Genomic DNA, 25985 nt, shown 5'->3' on the forward strand with positions numbered 1-25985 from the left:
CACCATCATGGGGATAGTACTAAGGATGCCGGTCATGGGTGTGATAGCCCCACCCGCACCGGTATACAGAGTGGGGAACATTGGAGTCATTCAAGGAGATGCACACGTTCATTTCACAGCGGTCCCACACTATGTCCTAAAGTGGGAGCACACGATGATGGGTACTGACCTCTCCGGGTGACGAAGCAGGGGTGCACACGTAATACTGTATCCCCAGCACTTGAACGCCTATTTGAAACCACACTGCGGGTTTAAAGCTGCAGCCTATCAACTGTACAATGCAGGTAATTGCACAAGACCATGTCCCTCCACAGGTAGCATACATAGGGGCTGGGAACTTCTATGTCACCACCAGTACGCCCCACTACCAACATGGACACTTCTGGTGTCCGGTCCGTGACAGCAGTTTCTGCTTCAAACCTGAGGCATCGGTTCAAGTGCCCCAGCAATGCTTGTCCCCATTGCTGAACCCTCCACTGTCCATCTCACTCTGAAGGAAATCATTACAAACCTGCAGGATTATGTTGTACATTTGGCTGTGCAATTCCTGCTGTACCCGAACATCTTACCGCTCTGCTAAAAACCGTAATTGTCTAACAAAAACACTTCTACATTCTAGAACAGAAAACTATTGAGATAGGGAAAAGGATTCTAGAGATCACCGTTCCGCCTTGGTGGGACATTTTCAGAAATATAGAAGTCCCAGTCTGGATTGAAATCGCTTCCCACATGTTAGTTATTTGTCAACTCGAGATTATCCTTGACTTGGTCTCACTTGCTGAGTGAAATGCAGAGGTCGTCAGGTCAGGCAGCAAAGTGTGCTGTACTCTCCTTGGCCGAACTTGGGAATCGCGCAGGGAGGGGTGACATTATACTGCCATGTTTAATTTGTGTTTGGTTTTACCTGCTGTAAACTGCAACATCGCGACTGTTATAAGAATGTTACTTAAACTGTTTTGACTATGTACCTTTATTTTTACTGAACTTAAGAATGAGTTTGACTATGTGCTTTTATATTAATCTTCTTAAATTGTGTTTGACTGTATACCGTTATTATACTGAGAAAACCGATTGAAAGAGGGGCATTCCCTCTATACTATAACCGAATTGTAATAATTGTATTCACCTGCATATTGCATTGCATTTAAATGGGGGTTGCAGGGTAATGTTTAACTAGTGTAAATGCAAGGAAGGTTGACACTCGGGAGCAGGAATTTTGCTTACCTTCATTGACACTCAAGTGTGTAGTGTCAACAGGGTGGACTGAAGAGGGTGCAACATTCACAAGAACTGCCACCCCCCTGTGTTTGGGCTGATTCGAAAGGACATTTAATTTGGAACTACCTACCAAAAAGTTTGGAACCCTAAAGTGATTATGGAAGAAACTACGAACTTTAATAGAATTTTGAACTTATACAAGGCAAATTTAAGGCTGTGGGCAGATCTAAAAGGACTGACAGAATACATATTGCTTAGTGAGACTACCTGGGTGAGGGGACTAAATTAACCGGTCTGGAGAAATGGCTATTCGAGAATCCTTCTCCACAAGAGACATTAACATTACAAAATGGCCGAAAGATAGCTAACGATCAACTTGAAACTGGAAAATCATTTCAGCATATATATCACAAAGATGCCCAAGCCAGCCTGTATGCGAAAAATTAAGCATAAAAGGACATTGCAATTAGCAAGCTAATATTTCCATCAGGAAACAGTTTTTGATTATCAAACCACCCAAAACATATCAACTATTAACAGGCCTGCCAAAATATTACAGAGAAGAGTCAAGCCTGCCAAATTTAAACAAAGAATTCTGAACTGATTTGGCGCCAAAATTAGAACCACTCAAACCATATAACTGGCCCCCTCTTTCAATAGAGGATATGACACACTTTTCCATACTACGCGTAGCACCTTACTACGCTTGTGTCATCAAGACAAGGAGAGAAACCAACGCGACAGCTGTAAACTAACTTCTCCAGCCTCGAAGTCCTGAAGTCCTGGAGGAAGGAATAATATCACCATCGCGCCAGCAACCGACCACAGCCAACGTGGTACCAACGAAAAACCAACGCGATCGACCTAACTCAAAACAAAACACCAAAAGGGAAAAACGAAGAATTGAAAAGTTTCCACTCTACAATCTAATCCCGACCTACCAATGGGTAAAACATTCCCTAAAATACTGTACAAATCTTTTTTAACAAAAGTAAACCTTATACTTACCCCATAGATCCAAAACGCGCATTTCCACATCAGCGGACTCAACCCAACTGAAGTTTGTTCAGCAAGCCGTTTTCTGCGACATTTGGGATACGGCAAGCAGACCCTGCCGCATCCAGTGAACCACGAAACCGCGATCCACCTCTAACTGTCAAAAGAACTGGGAAGCATAGTCCCTGCCTGCCTTTGAGTCTAAACTAGCTAGAATTAGGTATTGGGCGGTGGGAGGTGTAATTCTACTGTAATCCCCTTTGAATGTAATGTGTTGTTCTCTATTATAGTCATTATAAGCGATTGTAACCCCCTCTGAGTGTGTAAGATATTGTTCATTAATAAGATTGAATACGTTTTGACATTGTACTTTCTTATTAGAGTAATTATAAGTTTGTAATTTCTTGACTGTAATAAAAACAAAGTTCTTTTGCATCAAACCAGTGTGCTTTGCACTTTGTCACACCCCCCAAATAAATCCAGAGTCCAGAACCCAAGGGAGTGGGAGAAATTCGAACTGCTCAAGTTGATCAGAAGGGAACCTGACCCCCTCATAGAGACAACACCTTTACAGTAATGAGGCAGGATTAATAAATTATCTTGTGGTAAAACATCGTCCAGGAATGAGTGACCATAATATGGGTACATTTCACATTTAGTTGGAGGGTGAGAAAGTTGGTTCTCACACCAGGCTTAAACAGAGGAGAGTACAAAGGTATGAGGGCAGAGTTGGCTAAAGAGGACTATACAAATAGATTAAAATATGGGACGATTAATTCGCAGTGACAGAAATGTAAGGACATACTTCATAACTCGCAACAAAGATATATCCCAATGAGAAGGAAAGACTGAAAGAGAAGGGTACTCATCCATGGCTAACTATGGAAATAAGGGATGGTATCAAATTGAAAACAAGGGCATTCAATGTGGCCAACGCTAGTGGGAGGTCAGAGGACTGGGATATTTTGGGACAAACAAGTGAAAGACATCTGGTGGGCAGTTTTGTTGCCTTTGTCATTGATGCTTGATCTCCAAGTCGAGTTGTCAAATCGTGTGTTCAACCAGCAATTACCTGTTTCAAATCAGCAGATCAGAAAACAGTTTGGTGTGTAATGCTGCCTTTGCCTGCACAATCTGTGCTGAGATTATCTGTGCAATATGCATTCCGCAGGATGAATAAAAGTAACGTTTTTTGAAATACAGGCCCTGTAGGGGGTGGTCTCGGGGTCAGGTTCACCTCTGAGCTTTTGAGTGGTTCGAATCGCTCCCACTCGCTGGGTTCTAGACTTTGGATTGATTTGGGGATGTGACAAAGTGCAAAAGAAAACTGGTTTTGGTGCAAGACACTTTGAATTTATTCGGGAAAGATAAGTACAATGTCCAAACTTACAATATCTAGAATAAGGAACACTTTATTACACCTACAAAAGGCGTTACAGAAAATAAGATACCTCCCACCTCCCAATACCTAAACCTGACGAGGTTAAACTCTAGGGCAACAGGGATAATGCTCACCAATCCTCTTATTGAGATTTAGTGCTGTTTCGCGGTTTTGGGGTTCGCTGGACTCTGTAGATTCTGCTTGCCATAACCCGAACGTCGTGGAAGACTTCTTACTGTGTAGTCTTCAGTTGGGTGGTTTCCGCTGATGCGGTAGGGTGCATATTGGATTTATGGGTGAGTAAACACTTTCTTCATTCAGCAGTAGGTTTTAAAGTTCTTTTAGGTAATGTTTTACCCGTTGGTAGCTCATGGAGAGCTTGAAGAGTGCAAACAGCTTGCGAATCTTCGGGTTTTCGTCGAGTTCACTTCGGTTTCGAAATCGTTGGTCGTGGTGGATCAATATTACCAATTTGGCTGCTGGTAATATCTTGGTGGTTGATTCATGAGCTCCTTGCTGCCGCGGCGTGCTTGGTGTGCAGGTTGTTTGCGATGTTGTTTTGGTCGCTGTTCTGAAGAACCAGGTTAACAAAAGCTCGTGTGCTGATCTCAAAGTCTGCCATTACTGAAGTACACGGAGCTGGTGCAGAAGCAAAGTCTGATCTTTGGCTGTAAAACGGGGCCTCTATTATACCTTGAGAGTCTTTCTAATCTGTGCGCCAAATCAAACCCGATTCTTTGTCTTAGTTTTAGCGGGCTTGATAATTCTTTGTTAAATTTTGGCGGGCTCGTTCACGATAACTGTTACAGGATGTGTCGATCTGTTGGATTCCAGTTGCCATATACGAATTATTTTTGGTGTTTATCATTGTCTGCCAAGGCTTGGGTTTTCCATGCAGGCCGATTAGGTGATTAACATTATGCATGTGCTGAATGGGTTTCATGCTTCGAGTTGCAGCGGGCAATATCTGGTTCAATTGTTGCTTTGTTAATGTCTCCTCGGGAGCAGAGTTTTGGAGTTTACACAGTTCCCCAGACAATTTGTTTAGCTCCAATATCCCAGTCAGCTCCAATAACCAAAGACTTGCTTTTTAAGAGGTTCGTGGTCCCCTGGTTTGCAGCTCCTTTTCCCCTGAAGACCCATGATTATTTTCAAATCCCAAAGTTCAATTTAAGCGCGTCCAAAATGATCCTTCCTTAGGTTTTCTTCACACAGAGGGGATATGTTTGAATTTTGAGAAAACTTCGAGTTTTACAGAATAAATAGCAAAAGCTGGACATCTCAGCAGGTCAGGCAGCATTTGCCAGGAGACAAAACTCGCCTCTGATTGTTCATCCACAGCATGTGTATACATAATGCTCCTGGCTGGGATCGAACCAGGGACTTTTCACGTATAAAACAAACGACAGAAACCTCTGTCACAGCTGGCACAACAGAGGGGAGCTGACCAGTGCGCTCCCTCTGTGCTGATCACCACTGATTTTTAACGTGGAAGCAAGTCACCCTCGACTCCGGCGATTACCGAAGAAGAGAGGAGGATCAGGAATGTGTTGGCTCAACTGAAACAACTTCTGATCCACACTGAAAGCTCTCAATCCTTCTCCTTCGCTGCCCTTTATAGAAATGTCACGGATCACCCAGCCACCGTCTTCACATTCACATCCTCACAGTGGTGCCACAGAGGCTCCTACCGTCTCCCCAAGATCAGCGAACTCACACAGTTTTTAAAATTAAACCCCGAACAAGTGTCCCACAAAGCGCAGGAGAAATAAGAAAATATATAAGCTCGGTGCGTCACAGAAGCAATGGGGATATTCATGGTGATTACAGCAATTTCTCATCGTCTCACAGAACTCAATTATTTTTATTTGACGAATTGACCAAGAATCGTTATCAGGTTAGTGCACCGGACTTAACCCCTCGACCACCAGGGAACAGTTATGTTACATTTAGATATATTTATATATATTCAGATATGAACCTGAATATCAATGGCGAGCTGCCGAGGATTCATGGTGCGACGGTCGTGTATCTAACTTTGAGTGAGCGAAATTGTTCCACAGTGACGCCCATTTCATATTTTGTTCCCTTTTAAACACTAGAAGCTGAGGCAGGGGGAATAAATAGAGAAACCAAAACACAGGGATAAAGTCAAGAGGAAGAGAGAAGGGGAAACACTGTCCCCACCCAGAACTAATGCAGAAACCCCTCTGCTGCGCTCGGGGTGGCCACTCTCAGCCTGGATACACAAACGTCCCAACAGCTCATTGATTGTCGGAGTGGGACCGTGCGGCGCTTCAGAAGACAGGTCGAAAAAGCAAAGTCACTGATTCGGTCTCATGTGCTTCTCTGATCAAGAATAACAACACACAAAAAATGCTTTTAAAATGGATACATATTATCTGCACATTTGTCACGCAGTCGGCTCGTTGGTCGAGGGCGAAGATTCTCACTTCGGGGTTGTTGATTTAAATATGGGAGAGGTACCGGGTTAAAATCCCGGACGAGGCCTTGAATCTGCATGGAACTTTTGCAAAGAAGGACTTGCATTCCTACAGCGGCTGATTGGAGAGTGCGGGGCCGGAATGTTGCTGCTTGTCCCGGCCTAACTCACTCTGGAGCTGGGGACGAGCGATTAGTCGATGGGTTGTTTGCGGCTTTGATCTGCTGTTGTGAAGTGAGGCGGCGCTGCAGGATCCTTTAATAATCTCTCACAACTCAACTGAAAGCAGCCGGTAGGTGCAGCTTTGACACGGGCTTCCTGCACCGTCAGGACTGGAAACGGGAGGGAGTGAGAGACACTGTGGAGAGTTTGTGTGTGTACAAAACTGTACAGAGAAACAGCAAATGTAACAGGGCTGTGGGACACTGCACTTTGTTAACATTGAACCACTAATGAGAATTATTCCGTTTTTTCTAATATTTAGTTGAACAAGTTTTCAAATTGTTAGCACTGAGTTTCAAATCAGGAATTTTTCGCGCATTGGCCAAATGTGATAACCACGACACTACGGAAACACTGCAGTTGAAGTACTGGTGGGAACATAACCAGAGCTTTTCCAACACAGCTGACCGATACTTCAAGGAGCAGGTTTTATGAGAATAGAATTATGGTGCTATATTTAGGAAAGCTGTCAGTGTGGCAGGAATTGATCTCGTGTTTCCCAGACATTACAGAAAGGAACAGGAGGTGACCATTTAGCAGTGAGTGGTTAGGTTCTGGAAAGCACTGGTTGAAAGTGCGGTGGAGGCAGACTCAATCTTCTCTTTCAAACGGGAGTTGGATAAGTGTCTGAAGGAAAAACAATTGCACGGCTTCGGGGAAAGGGCGGGGGAGTGCGACTCGCTGACTCTGGCCTTCCATGCTGTCACCATTCCATGATTCTATAAGTTAGTGGCACATTTCATAGTGTGGGTGGAAGCAGAACATTGCAAAGGTACATGGATTGAATCGGCAAAACTAGAGGCATCTGTTTCAGGAGATTCGGGGGGTGCGGAAATTCGGGAGTTTAATGACTTTGAAAGGAACATTTTTGTTTTGTGCAGTTTCGGTCAGAGAAATGTTTGTGAAAGGAATGTTTTGCACAGAGGAATGTTGCATTTAATCTTCTGCCTTAACATTTCTTTCTGGGTGTCGGGGTCACATTTCTTTTCTATGTCATTCTTCTCGAATTTATAATTCCTTTGGTGTTTCACAATAACCAGTCTCTTGCACTAAAGTTAGTCTCACTTTTTCCCCAGTCTCCTGTTGATGTTACCAGCAATGAATATTTTGAACCACACCCCGAAAGCACAGTGTGTAAAATAGTTTATGGTTGAAGAGTTCACTTGCAGAGCACAGAAGAAACGATTCAATTATGGACTCTCCTTCAGTTAGCATTTCTTTAATTGTGCAAAAGAAGATCATGGATGAATTCATTATGTTTTCCCGTGAAAGTAATATAAAATTTAATGAAAAGTTATCACCTAACGTGGGACTTGAATCACAAATGCTCAAAACTAAGAGTTTCATGCTCTACCAACTGACCAGACTGCACTGCACCTGACATTTGTGAGCTCATCCTTTATATTCAGGTTTCTCGCCCTTTGATGTGCTGAAGTGCAGCGGATATCACATTGGCCTCCCACGCGAATGGTCCCCGGTGGATCCGTTTTCTCTCACTGAAAGTTATCTATTTATTGAAGTGAAATAAACAGCAATTAAGGAATCAGGTAGCCCTTTTGCCAGGAGAATAAATAGAAAATAAAAACAGCAAATGCTGGAAATCTCAGCAGGTCAGGCAGCATTTGGCAGAAGACTAGACTCACCTCTGATTGTTCATCCACAGCACGTTTTGAAGATAATGGTTCTGGCCAGGATCAAATCGGTGACATTTCACGGATAAAGCAAACGTAATAATCACTACACTAAGGAAACCTCTGGCACAGCTGCCACAACAGAGGGGAGCTGACTTGTGAGCTCCCTCTGTGCTGATCACCACTGATTTTTAATGTAGAAGCAAGTCATCCTGGGCTCCGGGGATTATCTAAGAAGAGAGAAGGATCAAGAATGTGTTGACTCACCTGAAACAACTTCTGTCCCACAGTGAAAGTTCTCAATCCTTCTCCTCCGCTGCCGTTCACAGAAATGTCACGGATCACCAGCCACCGAGTTCACTTCCACATCCTCACAGTGTGTCCACAGAGGCTCCAACCGTCTCCCCGCGATCAGCGAACTTGCCAAGTTAGTAAAATTAAACCCCGAACACATGACCGGCAACGGGCAGGAGAAACAAGAAAATCTGTGAGCTCGGTCCGTAACAGAAAGTAATGGGGTTATTTTTGGTGATTACAGCAATTAATATTCGTCTCACAGATCTCAATTATATTTATTTGACGAATTGACCGAGAATCGTTACCAGGTTAGTGCGCCGGACTTAACCCCTCGACCACCAGGGAACAGGTACGATACTTGTCGATATATTTATATATATTTATATATGAACCTGAATATCAACGGCTAGCTGCCCAGACCTCAGGGAGCAACAGTAGTGCATCTACGTTTGAGTGAGAGAAATTGTTCCATCGTGGCTGTCATTTCATCTTTTGTTCCCATTGAAAACTAGAAAATGAGACAGGGAGAATAAATAGAGAAATTTAAGCACAGGTATACAGACAAAAGGAAGAGAGAACGGGAAATTCTGTCCCATCGAGAACTAATGCAGAATCCCCTCTGCTGCGCTCGGGGTGGCCACCCTCAGCCTGGATACACTAACGTCCCAACAGCTCATTGATTGTCGGAGTGGGACCGTGCGGCGCCTCAGAAGACAGGACGAAAAAGCAAAGTCACTGATTCGGTCTCATGTGCTCCTCTAATCAAGAATAGCGACACACAAAAAAATACTCTTGTAATGGTTACCTCCATATAATCAAACAGTTGGCTTGTTGGTCCCGCGGCATGATTCTCCCTCCAGCTTTGTTGTGAGAAGTTTTGGATTCAAATCCTGGATGAGCCCATTATTTTGCTGATAATTTTGAAATTGCATAGAAATTTTGCAAAGAAGGACTTACATTTCTGCAGTCAGGAACTCGTGACGACAAAGCGCTATACAGCCGTTGAGTTTTGTTTGACGTGTTGTCGTGTGGGGAAGATGTGCCCATATCATCCCACACGAACCTCAACACTTTGTGAAGGAGTTTGGTGCAAATAATCAGGTGCCTCAGGGCCTTGGACTTTCTTTGAATGAGTTCTGCTTGTACCTGCATTCAAGCTTGAAACAGCAACTTGGCTTCCATCTCACGGGAGCAGCTTGTTGTGGTTAGCAAGTCGGTGACGAGGTTTGGGGTTGAAGTGCATCTCTTTCAATCTTTGAAATTTCACCAAGCAAAGATTTGATGAATCCAACTGTCCCTGTAAGCATTTAGTTCACGTGTAATCACAGGAATATCTACAGTCAGGAGCTGAAAAGGAATTAAAACCTAATACCGGCTTCGGGACAATCAGAATACTTTGTCGCAGACAAGGCACCTGAAGGCTGGAAGGTAGATCACACCGGTTCTGGGAGAGCTGTTTGGCCGTAAAATGTAAGTGTCTGCAGTGTGCAGGACCAGACTGCTTCCACACATCCACAATGAATGTTCTACAATTTATTTGGGAAAAGCACAACTGAGAGTGGACAAGTTGCATCCGGGTCAGAGTAATCTGAAGCATTAAATGACTGACACCCTGGTTTGGGATGTCTTGCAACACATGTTTAAGTTAGTTTCTGTGGGGCAATGGGATAGTGCGTTCAGATGTTGATCAAGTAGTTGGTGGTTCGAGCCCACCCAGAGACGAAGCCTTTAACTGTTTTTTCTCCGAGGATTCGGTGGCGCACAGTTCCAGGTTGCCATTGTGCATTTTGGCTGCATATATAAATCAGCAAAGATTGCCAGCTGTGCTGTTGTGCAGTGAGTTTCCACTCCAAAACTTTTATGAACATTCAGTTCATGTAAAATTAGAAAATGTTTTTACATGGATCATGTTCGTCCATCCAGTCCACTCGAAATAAATTCTGTTATTGGGTTTAATGGAGCTGTTGGAAATTGCCTGACCTATCGTTATGGCTTTGCTCAGAATCTGAGCTTCAACAGTCAACAGTTTGCAAAGGATTACCTCATGGCCAATGACAAGCATAAACAAGTATCTCAGCATTTGTTTTGGAACCCTTCAAATTTGCAATGTCCTGCGAGGCGCCTTCGTTCTGAGACATCACTCGCCACTACCTGGCCCTCCGACCATTGGCACGTGGAGAACCGATACCTCGCCATCAGAACGCTTTCTTTAGGATTTAGATGCTCCCAGACCAGCGTACACAATTCCTCATCGGATTTAGTTGCTGGTTTTACCAGAGCTAGAAGATTGTTCATGAGGTCATAGGTTGTTGCCCCACAGACTGTAAGGAGGATCGCCCTTCATTTGGCAGCGTTCTCGTCCCCTTCCAGCTCGTTGGTCACAAATTATTGGTCGAGTCTCTCAGCGAAGGCATCGCAGTAGTCCCCTTCTGAGAACTTCTCCAGGATACTAACTTTTCCTTGCATTTTTGCGCGGTTGTTCGTTGTCTCATCGCCAATTGATACGCTCAAAATAAAGGATGAAACTGTGTACTGTGAACAATGAGTAAGTGTGACATTAGCTCCTTTAATAAGACTCCAGAGTGCAGGTACCTCATGGGTGGCCTGCTTATCTACCGTGCTCCCAAGGGATGCTGGGATCACTTGTGACTCCAACAGGTAGGCCCTCTGGTGGTGGAGTGATACAGGTTGCCAAGAATTAAATAAATAACACAAGGTGTGCACAGAAATCAACAATCAAAAGCCCTTTCATTAAACACAGGAGGTTCCTGCAATTTTCTGATCGAAAAAGCTTTTAGTCTTTGTCCTTAAAATTGCAAATGTGGAAATTGGGAAGTTTAATGAATTTGAAAGGAGAACATTATTGTTTGGTGAAGTTCTGGGCAGAAAAATGTTTGTGAAAGGAACTTTTTGCAGAGAGGCATTGAGCATTTCAGCTTGTTGCTGAACATCTCTCTCTGGGCACTGAGCTAAGTAGCAGTGTCTGTCGTGTCGTGATTATCACATTTCCGTCACACGTGAAAGGTTTCCGGTTGAAGCCTGCGCAGAAACATTATATCTCAAACAAAAACTTGTCTGCAATAAAATTGAATACAAGCTGTTTTGGATACCTTGCTCCATGAGCAACGAACATTTAAAACCAGTCTCCTCAAATACAGATTGTGTAAAATCAGATCGGGGATAAAACTTCATCAAGGATTAAAGTTTCATGAATTATTAAAGTTCAGTTATTGAACTTTTGACTCTCCCTGTTAGCGTTGTTTCTCAGAATGCAAGAAATGCTATCGGTTTATACCAGCATATTTAAGCTGCATTTGAAACCGACAAACAACTAGTTATTTATTCGCTCTCTCCCAGTTCCAGAGCTCAGAGGTTTATTGTCCATCCCAGGGATGCAAGCAACCTCAGAGCTGGGCCAAAGCTCGCCGTGCACCGAGCAGAGCTCAACAACACCCCGGGGAATCGGATACCCCGGTCACTGGGCCTTCCAGCAACCCTGAACAAGCGCCCAGTCTAAAACTTTCCAGAACAATAACTTTTAACTGGAGCATCTAACAGTACGGACGGCCGAGCGATCTGAGGCGCTGCTTTCATTATTTGATTAAATTATCAACATCCCTGAGTTCGCATTTTTATCATTGTGCAAAAGAAGATCATGGCTTCATTAATGATATTTACCCGCGAAAGCAACCGCCCAAGGTGAGGCTCGAACCCACGGCCTGAGATTAAGAATCTCATGCTCTACCGACTGAGCTAGCCGGGCTTTTCAGCACCCATCCTGTCAATCCCATTCAGAATATTGTCCGTTTCAATGAGATCACGTCTCTTTCTTCCAAACTCCAGAGAGTATCGGCCCATTCGACACAATCTCTCACCAGAGGACAGTCCTCTCATCCCAGGAATCAATCTGGTGAACCTGCGTTGTACCACCTCCAAGGCAAGTGTATACCTTCCTCAGATAAGGAGACCAAAACTGTGCGCAGTGCTCCAGGTGTGGTCTCACCAGGGCCCTGTGCAATTGTAGCAAGACTTCCTTACTCTTGTACTATGGGCTATAAATGAAATGCTATTGGCAGAATATCCTCTTTATCTGCTGATTCTACGGTTGTATAAAAAGTTATTAAAATTCGACAGTCGCTCGGCAAACATATTTGAATTTCCTTCAGTGTGCTACACATGTGGATGGATTAATGATGAGTGAAACAATTATTCAGTCTCTCACAGACTTAAATTATTTTTGTCAACTTGCTCAGTAAATATTATTTCCAAACCGGGATTCAAACCCAGACCATGGCAGTGATAGCACCAAATCCTCACCACTAGACTACCAGGGAATACTGCTCGCAATTTCTGCGACAGCTTTAAATATAGTCAGCTAACCAGCACAGCTGAGAATTGTGCGGTGAAACGGCATGTAACTGGATTTTCTCGGAGCATCGTGGAGGCCCCGACCTGCGTGAGAACACCAGTGGCAGTTCGGGGCCATAAAACGAGCGTTGAGCGGCGGCCTGGGTGCAGGGTGGTGGTGTACCACGGAAAGGTACAGCGCGAGCTGGTGCAGGAGGGCGACGGTCGCGAAGAGTGACGTCATCAAAGTCCAGTTCAGTGTTTGGAGCTTGGGCAGGTACAGCAGGAGCAGCAGGAGCTGAGAAAGACTGTCGAGGGATGTGATCGGGGATCAGTGGCGGCGTAAGTTCTGGGCCAGGGGCCCAGGGGCAGTACGGGCCAGCGCACACTGCGATATGTGTGCACACTGGGTCCGTGCAGCAGACATGGTCTCCAGTCGTCTTGGATAACCATTGACTCTGGACCAAGACCTCACTCTGTCAAAATCTTGTGATGGCGAAGGTGCAAGGGCCACCACACGTTAAAACAATCCACACACAGACAACTTCCACCCTTCAACATGCAGTTCCGGACCTGGAAGATTAGTTATATCATTGAAACACCTGTGACCATAATATGGTGGAATTCTGCATTCGGATGGAGAATGAAACAGTTAATTCAGAGACCATGGTCCAGAACTTAAAGAAGGCTAACTTTGAAGGTATGAGACGTGAATTGGCTGGGATGGATTGGCAAATGATACTTAAGGGGTTGACTGTGGATGGGCAATGGCAGACATTTAGAGACCGCATGGATGAACTACTACAATTGTACATTCCTCTCTGGCATAAAAATAAAAAAGGGAAGGTGGCTCAACCGTGGCTATCAAGGGAAATCAGGGATAGTATTAAAGCCAAGGAAGTGGCATACAAATTGGCCAGAAATTGCAGCGAACCTGGGGACTGGGAGAAATTTAGAACTCAGCAGAGGAGGACAAAGGGTTTGATTAGGGCAGGTAAAATGGAGTATAAGAAGAAGCTTGCAGGGAACATTAAGACGGATTGCAAAAGTATCTATAGATATGTAAAGAGAAAAAGGTTAGTAAAGACAAACGTAGGTCCCCTGCAATCAGAATCCGGGGAAGTCATAACGGGGAACAAAGAAATGGCGGACCAATTGAACAAGTACTTTGGTTCGGTATTCACAAAGGAGGACACGAACAACCTTCCGGTTATAAAAGTGGTCGGGGGGTTTAGTAAGGAGGAGGAACTGAGGGAAATCCTTATTAGCTGGGAAATTGTGTTGGGGAAATTGATGGGATTGAAGGCCGATAAATCCCCAGGGCCTGATGGACTGCATCCCAGAGTACTTAAGGAGGTGGCCTTGGAAATAGTGGATGTGTTGACATTCATTTTCGAACATTCCATTGAATCTGGATCAGTTCCTATAGAGTGGAGGGTAGCCAATGTAACCCCACTTTTTAAAAACGGAGGGAGAGAGAAAACAGGGTATTATAGACCGGTCAGCCTGACATCGGTAGTGGGTAAAATGATGGAATCAATTATTAAGGATGTCATAGCAGTGCATTTGGAAAGAGGTGACATGATATGTCCAAGTCAGCATGGATTTGTGAAAGGGAAATCATGCTTGACAAATCTTCTGGAATTTTTTGAGGATGTTTCCAGTAGAGTGGATAAGGGAGAACCAGTTGATGTGGTATATTTGGACTTTCAGAAGGCGTTCGACAAGGTCCCACACAAGAGATTGATGTGCAAAGTTAGCGCACATGGGATTGGGGGTAGTGTACTGACATGGATTGAGAACTGGTTGTCAGACAGGAAGCAAAGAGTAGGAGTTAATGGGTACTTTTCAGAATGGCAGGCAGTGACTAGTGGGGTACCGCAAGGTTCTGTGCTGGGGCTCCAGCTGTTTACACTGTACATTAATGATTTAGATGAGGGGATTAAAGGTAGTATCTCCAAATTTGCGGATGACACTAAGTTGGGTGGCAGTGTGAGCTGCGATGAGGATGCTGTGAGGCTGCAGAGCGACTTGGATAGGTTAGGTGAGTGGGCACATGCATGGCAGATGAAGTATAATGTGGATAAATGTGAGGTTATCCACTTTGGTGGTAAAAACAGAGAGACAGACTATTATCTGAATGGTGACAGATTAGGAAAAGGGGACGTGCAAAGAGACCTGGGTATCATGGTACATCAGTCATTGAAGGTTGGCATGCAGGTGCAGCAGGCGGTTTAGAAAGCAAATGGCATGTTGGCCTTCATAGCAAGGGGATTTGAGTTCAGGGGCAGGGAGGTGTTGCTACAGTTGTACAGGGCATTGGTGAGGCCACACCTGGAGTATTGTGTACAGTTTTGGTCTCCTAATCTGAGGAAGGACATTCTTGCTATTGAGGGAGTGCAGCGAAGGTTCACCAGACTGATTCCCGGGATGGCGGGACTGACCTATCAAGAAAGACTGGATCAACTGGGCTTGTATTCACTGGAGTTCAGAAGAATGAGAGGGGACCTCATAGAAACATTTAAAATTCTGACGGGGTTAGACAGGTTAGATGCAGGAAGAATGTTCCCAATGTTGGGGAAGTCCAGAACCAGAGTTCACAGTCTAAGGATAAGGGGTAAGCCATTTAGGACCGAGATGCGGAGGAACTTCTTCACCCAGAGAGTGGTGAACCTGTGGAATTCTCTACCACAGAAAGTTGTTGATGCCAATTCACTAAATATATTCAAAAAGGAGTTCGATGAGGTCCTTACTACTAGGGGGATCAAGGGGTATGGCGCGAAAGCAGTAATGGGGTACTGAAGTTGAATGTTCAGCCATGAACTCATTGAATGGCGGTGCAGGCTAGAAGAGCCGAATGGCCTACTCGTGCACCTATTTTCTATGTTTCTATGTTTCTATGTTTCTATGAACTCTTCCGTTATTGGCGCGGAAGCAAGTCATCCTCGCTTCGAGGGACTGCCTCTGATGATGATGAACTGGATTTGCTGCAGTCCGCGGGCAGCAGGTGATGAAAGCGGGCGTGAGAGGGTGAGTAACAGGTGGGTACTGCTTCTGATGCTGTCTGACCCACGGTGGGAGTGGCCGGGGATTTTGAAGCCCTTTCATTTCACCAATGCAGGGTAAATGAAACTGTGTTTCAGGAATCTTCATGAATACAAACATGAGCACTTTCTAATGTAGACCTCGTGGAGCAATGGTAGTGTGTCTGACTCCCGATCAAAAAGCTGCCTATTCAAATCATGTTGGGGTCATTGTTCTCCCGGTTTGAGAATTTCTATGCTCTTTGGCAATAACCCGACCCTTGCTCCAAGGTTTGTCTCACTGTTTCCCCGATGTCAGGCACAGAAATGCCAGATGTCCTCATTTAATTCATGTTACAAGACACAAAACTTCAAAATTTAATTTAAATTACAGGTTGTATGGCCGAGCTTTCGAAGGGGCTCTGTTCACTTTTCAATCTGCTCTTAATAAGTGGTTTCAAATCCCTTTTCTTCTTTTTAGTATTTAAGCCAAACTCATTTTCTTGGTACCACGAACAGCTCCATTAAAGTGGGATTCAGCAGTTCACCTGCTCGCTTCACATTTCCGTCTGACCAGGTGCTAAAAGTGAAGATGTTTCCGCAGTGCAGTGGTTAACACGTTCGCTTCACATGCGAATGCTCACCGGTTGGGAATATTTTCTGGATCTTTCTCCTCAGACATGCTCAGAGGTGAATTTGTTGCCCTGTGAATGGTCTTAAGATGATAAGCATGTCAGGATCAGTGGCCAGAGTAGGCCATTCAAGAAGATCCTGGCAGTTCCTCGAAAGCAAGTTTAAACATCTGGGGTGCAGCCAACAGGCGCCTGGTTGGAATCAGTGACAAAAATGTGAGTTTTAGCAGAAGGCCGACGAACACAGTTGATAGAGCATGAGACTTTTAATCTCAGGTTCTCGGCTTAGAACACCAAGTTTGTTGATTATTTTTTAATTAAATTTTATGTTGCTTTCACGGGAAAACATCGTTAATTAATCAATGATCTTCTTTTGCACAAATAAAGACATGCTAACTGAAGGAGAGTTCACAATTGGATAATGTATCGATGCTCAGCAAGTTAACACTTAAACCACAAACCATTTTACACACTGCTTTCGGGGTCTGGTTCAAAATGTTCATTGCTGGTAACATCAACAGGAGACTGGGGAAACAGTAAGACAGACTTTGGAGCAAGGGTCTCGTTATTGTGAAACAGCAAAGGAAATATATATTCTAGAAGGATAAATCAAAAACGAAATGTGACCCTGACACCCAGAAAGATGTGTTGAGGCAGAAGATTAAATGCTGGATCCTTTTCTGCAAAAAATTCCTTTCACAAACATTTCTCTGACCGAAACTGCAGAAAACAAAAATATTCCTTTCAAAGTCATTAAACTCCCGAATTTCCGCGCCCCCCCCAATCTCCTGAATCAGGTGCCTGTCGTTATGCCGATTCAGTCCATGTTCCTATGCAATGTTCTGCTTCCACCCACAGTATGAAATGTGCCACTAACATATAGAATCATGGAATGGTTATAGCACGGAAGGCCATTCGGCCCGTCGAGCCCGAACCGACTCTCAGCGAGTCCCACTCCCCCGCCCTTTCCCGTAGCCCCGCAATTGCTTTTCTTTCAGACACTTATCCAACTCCCCTTTGATAGATAAGATTGAGTCTGCCTCCACCGCACATTCAAGCAGTGCATTCCAGAACCTAACCACTCGCTGCTAAATGGCCACCTCCTGTTCCTGTGTGAAAAGTCTGGGAAACACTTGACCAATTCGTGCCACACTCATGCCCGTCCTAAATATACCATCGTCATTCTATTCTCATAAAACCAGTTCTTGCAGTGCAGGCCAGCTGTGTAGGTTATGGCTCTGGTTATGTTTTTAACAGTATATGACCGCAGCATTTCCATAGTTCAGTGCTTATTTCGTTTGCCTAATATGCGAAAGTGGTTCGAAACTGTGCGAAATCATTTAAAAATGTGTTTCTTTAAATATTAGTAAAAATTAAATAATTCACAGTAGTGGTCCAATCTTAACAAAGTGCATCTCTCACAGCCCTGTTACATTTCCTGTTTCTCTCATACAGTTCTGTACACTCTCAAACACTCCCCAGTGTCTCTCACTCCCTCCCGTTTCCAGCCCTGACGGTGCAGAAACCCGTCTCAAAGCTGCACATTCCGTCTGCTTTCAGTTGAGTTGTGACAGATTATTAAAAGATCCTGCATTGCCGCCTCGCTTCTCAAAAGCAGATCAAAGCCGCAAACAACCCATCGACTAATCGCTCGTCCCCAGCTCCGAATCACTGGACCACCAGGGAACGCTGCATTGCTGCATTGCTGAAGCGTAATAATTGATGTCATTAATGTCCTTTTCAATCCACTTGTTTCACATAGAAACACATTGTAACCGTGATCTGAATGTAACGCAATGTGATTCTTTGAAATCACCTTTAAATGATTGGGAAAAACAAGTCCTCATGCCACCGAAAAAAGCTTCGATTCCAGGTCAGGGCGGTAACTTTTGAAACACAGTTTCTAAATTCAAAGCCTTATAAAATTGATGACATGCAGTTGATGTGAAAAAATCAGAATTGATTTCATCACCGTTAATTAACCGACAACCTTATGCAGAATGAAAGAAATAATACTATACTTACTGAGGGACAGTGGTATCTCCTATCATTCATTTTCTCTTTACATGTGATGAACTTTTATGCCTATCTCATTAACATACTGTATTTTATGAGAATAGTTTAAAATTGTAAATGTTTATGACTCAGTTATAAAACCATTGATTGTCTGTGTGCCTATTCTTGATAGGAGGAGCACTTGAGACCGAAGTTCCAGTTCTATATATGTATCAATAGTATCAATTTCCACCAGTTTCTTTAAACTCAATAAATTAATGTATTTCTATTGGGCTGGATGGAGGAACATGATCCATGTAAAAATTGTTATCGTTTTACATGCACTGAATGCTCATAAAAGTATTGGAGTGGGAACTCACTGGAAGACAGAACAGCTGGCAATGTTTGCGGAATATATTCATGCAGCCAAAACTCACAATGACAAACTGGAACTGTGCAGCACTGAATCTTCAGGGGAAAGAAGTTAGAGGCTTCATCCGTGGGTGGGCCCGAAACACCAAACTTTCAGTTAACAGCCGAACGCGCTAACCAATTGCGCCACAGAGACTGATGCCATTGCATGTTGTAAACAACCAAAACCAAGGTGTCAGTCAGTTAAAGCTTCAGATAGCTCCGACCGGGATGGAACTTGTCCACTCACAGTTGTACTTTTCCCAAATAAATGGAGGGACATTCATTGTGGATGCGTGGAGGCAGTCTGGACCCGCACACAGCAGACACTTTCATGTCACCGCCAACCAGCTCTCCCACAACCGGTGTGATCTACATTCCAGCCTTCAGGTGCCATGTCTGTGACGAAGTATTCTGACTTTCCCGAAGGCGGTATTAGGTTTTAATTCGTTTCAGTTCCTGACTGCGGATATTCCTATGATTAAACGTGTACAAAATGCTTACAGGGACAGTTGGTCTCACCGTTTTTTGGTTGATGAAATTTCAAAGATTGAAATCGACGCAAATCAACCCCAAACCTCGTCACCTACTCCCTAACTTGACAAAATGTTGCATTCTGTTATCATGCCAAGCATTTTGGATTAAGGCATTAAAATGCCAACGTACTTTTTACCTGGCAAGACTAAAGTACAAGCTGTGATGAACAGAGTGATATAGTGGAGGGCGTAGTGTGTGGGGTCAGTTTGCCTTCCTGACCAAAGCGGTTGTGGGTCACTCCCACTCCCTGGTTCTCGAGGCTGGATTTATTAATCAGGGTGTGATAAAGTACAGCAGACAACTGTTTTGTGCAAAGAAGGTTTGGGTTTTATTCAAGATAGCAAATAACACAAAAACACAGCAATAACACTGTAAAATCATACAAAAGCTTCTGGACAATGGGGAATACTTTGTTTCAGGTAATAAACACAACAGAAATACCTCCGACCTCCCACTTAATCTTGAACTAAAATAGTTTCGAGGGCAACAGGAACAATGCTCACCAATCCTTCCTTTCACAGTTAGGGCTGTTTTGTGGTTTCCGGGTTCTTTGGTTACAGCCGGTTTACGTTGCCATAACCCAGACGTGGCAGAAGACCTCTGCTGCGTCTTGAAGCCATTGCGGCAAGTTCTTTTTTCCGATATCGCGATGTTTCTTCCTGCGTTTTCTTGCCATGTTCTCTCGATCTTGTTGTTCCGAAGTTCTTGCTCAGAAAAGTTATTTCTGTGATGGCAGAATAGAGATAGCTCTCTTGGTACGATAGGCCATTAACTATACTCGGAGAGCCTGTTTAATCTTCGCGCCAAATCTAACATTTCTTTTGTTGATGTTTTGCTGCCCAGCTAATTGAAACTTGATTCAGTTTTAAACTGGCGTTGATAGACTTTTCTGAATTGATGAGCTCTTGTCCATTGTGATAGCACTGCTTTTTGCTTCGGGAAGTCTGGCCTGAGGCAGATATTTCTATGCCTGTTGAAAAGGTGTTGGAATATGTATGTGACATTTGTGTCCTCTGGGTGGGGTGGATAATGTTTCTTCAGTGGTCGATACTTTAAATGCTAATGTTTTCTGGGTGCCGGTTTCGAGGGTAAACAGTTCCCAGACAATTCGATTTACTCCAATGTCCAAACTGGCCTTTGAGAGATTGACCCCAGACCTTTCCTTGCAGACCCAACATTCAGCATCTAAAAGTCCCAAACTTGGTTAAAAACTCGTTGATTTCTTCCATAAGCATTTTAGGATCTCAAAATTTCTGTTTGTCATTCCCAAATTAAATTTCCTTTCCAATGAATCCAAACACTGATTGATGTTCCCACGAATTTTGCAACCCTGCAGTCCCCCCTTTGACACTCTACATACTTGAGTGTCATGTTAGGTGACCAAAATACCTGACACCCAAGAGTCAACCTTCACCTGTAATTAGCGAGCTGAACCCAAACATACATCGCCCTTGAATTTTATCACTGTTTACAGGTAAATACAGTCATAAGTTACATTACAGCATAGAGTGGGTCCAACACCCGTCCATTGCTCCAGTTTCACAAAAATACACAGTAAAACACACACAGTAAAACCCTTTTACCACTTGACCTCTGTGTTTTTACAGCAGGTGGAATCTAAACCGGACCTCACCGGGTGACTGCGATTTTACTGCAGTGTTCTATCATATTTTGTGTTTCCCTCCCTGATACAATCCTTAAGTTCTGCTCGGGCTGGTCCAGCTGAGACCGAAGACCTCGGCCGCTCATCCTGCAGGTAGTACACCATCAAAAAAAATCATCACGATCTGGCGGAGCACGAAAACGTGGGAAGCTATTCTGATCCAGGAAGGGAACTCTATATTTCTGAAAATATACCACGGTGGTGGAACTATGATCTCTGAAATTTCGCCCCCTGTCTGAATCGATTTTTTTCGAGAATATGGAAATGTTTCTGTGATATTTCTACAACTTTTAGTAGGGCGGTAAGATGTTCGGTTCGTCGGGTGATTTGTTAACCAAAATGTATGACATAATCCTGCAGGTTGGTGATGTTTTCAATTTCAGTGAGGTGAAAAGTGAGGTGTTCGGGAATGGGAACAATACATTCCTGGGCCACTTGCACTTCTGCCTCAGGTTTGAAGCAAAAACTGCTTTCATGCATCGGACACCAGATGTGCTGTCCATGCTGGTAGTGGGGCGCACTGGTGGTGACACAATATGTCCCAACTGTGGAGGAACATGGTCTTGTGCAATAACCTCTATGGTATAGTTGATAGGCTGTGCGCCAGCAGCTTTAAACCCGCACTGTGGTTTAGAATAGGTGTTCGAGTGCTGGGGACACAATATTATGTGTGCACCCAGGCTCCAGCACCCAGAGAGGTCAGTACCCATCATAGCTTGCTCCCACTTTATGACCTACAGTGGGACCGATGTGAAATGAACGTGTGTACCCCCTTGAATGATCCCAATCTTCTCCACTCTGTATACCGGTGCGGGTCGGGCTATCCCACCCATGACCGACATCCTCACTACTATTCCCATGATTGTGTAATTGGAACAGCCGCAAACCACTGGGACAGGGTAGGCTTCAGAAGCTAGGTGGAGCTGGCAGGAGTTTAGTGAATTACTAAATGTGTGCAGTGCTGTGAGGTGCTTGTTGCTGATCTAGGAGCTGTAGGCAGACTAACCATATTTCTTTCTCCACAGAACGCTTTTGGTTCTTACTCTCAGTCCATTTGACTGCAGCGTCCACAGGACGCTCAGCGCGAAATAGGTTCAGTGCCCATTTCTTTGTTATATTGCCTTTCTTGAATATGTAAGAGGAAATCCTCTCTTCCATTTTGCTTCTTTCCTCAAAAACAGTGCTGACTGCATCACACCCTTTTGTCCAAAGTCCTTCCGCGGTCGCCATTCTGTAGGGGGGGTGGTGGGTTTGTCAGCTTGCCTTCCTGACCAGAGCGGTTGTATGTCGTTCCCACTCCCTGGTTCTCGACCTTGGATTTATTAATCAGGGGTGTGATAAAGTACAGCAGACAACTGTTTTGCACAAAGAAGGGATGGACTTTATTCAAGAAAGCAAATAACACAAATATACTCCAATAAAACTGTAAAATCTTACAAAATGGGGAATACTTTATTGCAGGTAAAAAAACACAACAGAAATACCTCCTAACTCTCACTTACTCTCTAACTAGGTCACACTCTACGGCTCCAGGGATTCATACTTGGGGAAGAGTGACCATAATATGGTAGAATTCTTTATTAAGATGGAGAGTGACACAGTTAATTCAGAGACGAGGGTTCTAAACTTAACAAAAGCTAACTTCAATGGGATGAGGCGTAAATTGGCCAGAATAGATTGGCAAATTATACTTAAAGGGTTGACAGTGGATCGGCAACGGAAAACATTTATTGATAACAATGATGAACTTCAACAGTTGTACATCCCTGTCAGGAGTAAAAAATAAAACAGGAAAGGTGGCTAACAAGGGAAATTAAGGATTGTGTTAGATCCAAGGAAGAGGCATATGAATTGTCCAGAAAAAGCAGCAAACCTGTGGACTGGGAGAAATTTAGAATTCAACAGACGAGGACAAAGGGTTTAATACGGATGGGGAAAATAGAGTACGAGGGGAAGCTTGCCGGGTACATAAAAACTGATTGCAAACGCTTCTATTGATATGTGAAGAGAAAAAGATTAGTGAAGACAAACGTAGGTCCCTTGCAGTCGGAATTAGGTGAATTAACAATGGGGAACAAAGAAATGTCAGACCAATTGAACAAATACTTTGGTTCTGTCTTCACGAAGCAAGACACAAATGACATTCCGGATGTATTAGGGGACCGAGGGTCTCGTGAGAAGGAGGAAATGAAGGATATCCTTATTAGGCGGGAAATTGTGTTGGGGAAATTGATGGGATTGAAGGCCGACAAATCCCCGGGGTATGATTGACTGCATCCCAGTGTACTTAAGGATGTGGCCCTCGAAATACTGGATGCATTGGTGATCACTTTCCAACAGTCGATCGATTCTGGACTGGAGAGTAGCGAATGTAACACCACTTTTTCAAAAAGGATGGAGATAGAAAATTGGAAATTATAGAGCGGTTAGCCTGACATCAGTCGTGGGGAATATGTTGGAATCAATTATTAAGGATTAAATAGCAACGCTTTTGGAAAGCAGTGATAGGATCGGTCCAAGTCAGCATGGATTTGTGAAAGGGAAATTATGGTTGACAAATCTTCTGGAAATTTTTGATGTTGTAACTTGTAGAGTGGTCAAGGAGAATCAGTGGATGTGGTGTATTTGGACTTTCAAAAGGCCTTTGACAAGGTTCCACATAAGAGATTGTTGTACAAAATCAAAGCACATGGTATTGGTGGTAATGCACTGACGTGGATAGAGAATAGGTTGGCAGAAAGGAAGCAGAGAGTCGGGATAAACGGTTCCTTTTCGGAGTGGGAGTCAGGGAACAGTCGTGTGCCGCAGGGGTCAGTGCTGGGATCCCAATAAACATTAACGATTTGGATGAAGCAATTTGAGTGTAATATCTCCAAGTTTGCAGATGACACTAAACTGGGTGGCGGTATGAGCTGTGAAAAGAATGCTAAGAGGCTGCAGGATGATTTGGACAGGTTCAGTGAGTGGGAAACTGCATAGCAGATCCAGTATCATGTCGATAAGTGTGAGGTTATCCACTTTGCTGGCAACAACACGGAGGCACAATATTATCTAAATGGTGGCAGATTAGGAAAAAGCGAGGTGGAACAAGACCTGGGTGTCATGGTTCAACAGTAATTGAAAGTTTGCATGCAGGTAGAACAGGCGGTGAAATAGGCAAATGGCATGTTGGCCTTCATAGCTAGGGGATTTGAGTATAGGTGCAGGGAGGTCTTACTACAAAAGTACAGGGCGTTGGTGAGGCCCCACCAGGAATATTGTGTTCAGTTTGTGTCTCCTAATCTGAGGAAGGATGTTGTTGCTGTTGACGGAGTGCAGCGAAGGTTCACCAGACTGATTCCAGGGATGACTGGACTGACAGATGAGGAGAGACTGGACCAGCTGGGCCTTTCTACACTGGGGTTGAGAAGGATGAGAGGGGATTTCATAGAAATGTATAAGATTCTGACGGGACGGGACAGGTTAGATGTGGGAAGAATGTTCCCGATGTTGGGGAAGTACAGAATTGTCTTAGGATAAGGTGCAGGCCATTTAGGACTGAGTTTAGGAGAAATTTCTTCACTCAGAGAGTGGTTAACCTGTGGAATTCCCTACCGCAGAGAGTCGTTGATGCCAGTTCATTGGATATATTCAAGAGGGAGTATGATATGGCCCTTATGGCTCAAGCGATCAAGGGGTATGGAGAGAAAGTGGGAAAGGGGTACTGAGGTAATGATCAGTCATGATCATATTGAATGGTGGTGCAGGTTCTAAGGGCCGAATGGCCGAGTCTTGCATCTATTTTCTATGTGTCTATGTTAACTGGCTCAAACTCTAGTGCTCCAGGGATTCATGCTCACCAGATCATTCCTTTGACAGCTCGGGTTGTTTCACGATTTCGTGGTTCTTTGGTTTTTGCCGGTTTGCCTTGCCGTACCCCGGATGTGGAGAAGGACCTTTGCTGTGTATTGAAGCAAGTTCGGGTGAGCCCGCTGATGTGGTTAGACATATTTTGGATTAATCTCTGGTGAGTACCCAATTTCCTTTGTAATCAATAGGGTTTTAAGTTGTTTAGGTAATTTTTACCTGCTGGACAGTCTAGGCACAAATTGTAGAGTGGGAAACTTGCATGGACCCCGGTTTTCTTGGTGGTTGATTTTCCTGGTTAGTTTCTTCAGTCACTGTGGTCCGGTTGATGGCTGTTACCTAGTCAGTTGGAATTGGTGTTCCACTGATTGTTCTTTGCAGTTCTTTTCATCGATGTCGTGATGTCTCTTCCTGTGTTTTCTCGCCGTGTGCTCTCGATCTTGATCTTGTTGTTCCAAAGTAATGGTCAGAGAAATTGGCTGCTCTTGGTACGATAGGCACCCAGTTATACTCTGAGAGGCTGCTTAATCTTCGTGCCAAATTTAACGGTTTTTTTGAGTTTTGCTGCCCATTGCTTTTAAGTGGTCTTCTTTCTGTAAGTTTTGGTGGGCTAGCTAACTGACACTTGATTAAATGTTTTAATCCTGTGTTGGTCGACTTTGGGATGGCGATTCTTCTTATTTATGAACCAATGAATTCTTGTCCTTTGTAATAACACTGCTTTGGCTTCGGGAAGTCTGGGCTGAGCCAGATATTTCTATACATGTTGAAAAGCTGTTGGAATATGTATGTGATATTTGGGTCCTGTGGGTGGGGTGGGTAATGTTTCTTCCATGGTCGATTGTTTAAATGCTAATGTTTTCTGGGCGCCTGATTATGGTTAAAGAACTCCCCCAGTCAAAGTGATCAGCTGCAATGCACAAATTCTAAATCCCACCCCTCTGTCACTGCAGCTTTCCCAACAGGCCCAAACTTGCATTTTAAAAGCCCAAACTTGGTTAAGACTCGTAGATTTCTTCCATATGCTTTTTAGGATCCCAAAAGTTATGTTTAATAGGCCCAAATCGAATTTATTTTTCAGTAAGTCCAAACACTCGAGGGTTTCCACGAATTTTGTAATCTACATAGGCAGTCCCTCGGAATCGGAGAAGACTTGCTTCCACTCCTAAAGTGAGTTCTTTGGTGGCTGAACATTCCAATGCGGGAGCCACACAAGCCTATCACAGGTGGGACAGATAGTCGTTGAGGGAAGGGATGGGTGGGACAGGTTTGCCGAACGCTCTTTCTGCTGTCTGCACTTGATTTCTGCATGCACTCGGCGTTGAGCCTCGAGGTGCTCAGCG

The 25985-nt window shown here is 44.0% G+C and overlaps 1 non-coding gene across 1 annotated transcript; it reads right to left on the reverse strand.

The window, feature by feature from the left end:
* Positions 1-11879: 11879 nt before the first annotated feature.
* On the reverse strand, positions 11880-11951 carry trnak-cuu (transfer RNA lysine (anticodon CUU)). Its single transcript has one exon. It is a non-coding gene; the product is annotated as a tRNA-Lys (tRNA).
* Positions 11952-25985: the final 14034 nt, after the last annotated feature.

The sequence above is a fragment of the Pristiophorus japonicus genome, unplaced genomic scaffold, assembly GCF_044704955.1.
Source record: "Pristiophorus japonicus isolate sPriJap1 unplaced genomic scaffold, sPriJap1.hap1 HAP1_SCAFFOLD_43, whole genome shotgun sequence".
Classification (NCBI taxonomy): Eukaryota; Metazoa; Chordata; class Chondrichthyes; family Pristiophoridae; genus Pristiophorus; species Pristiophorus japonicus.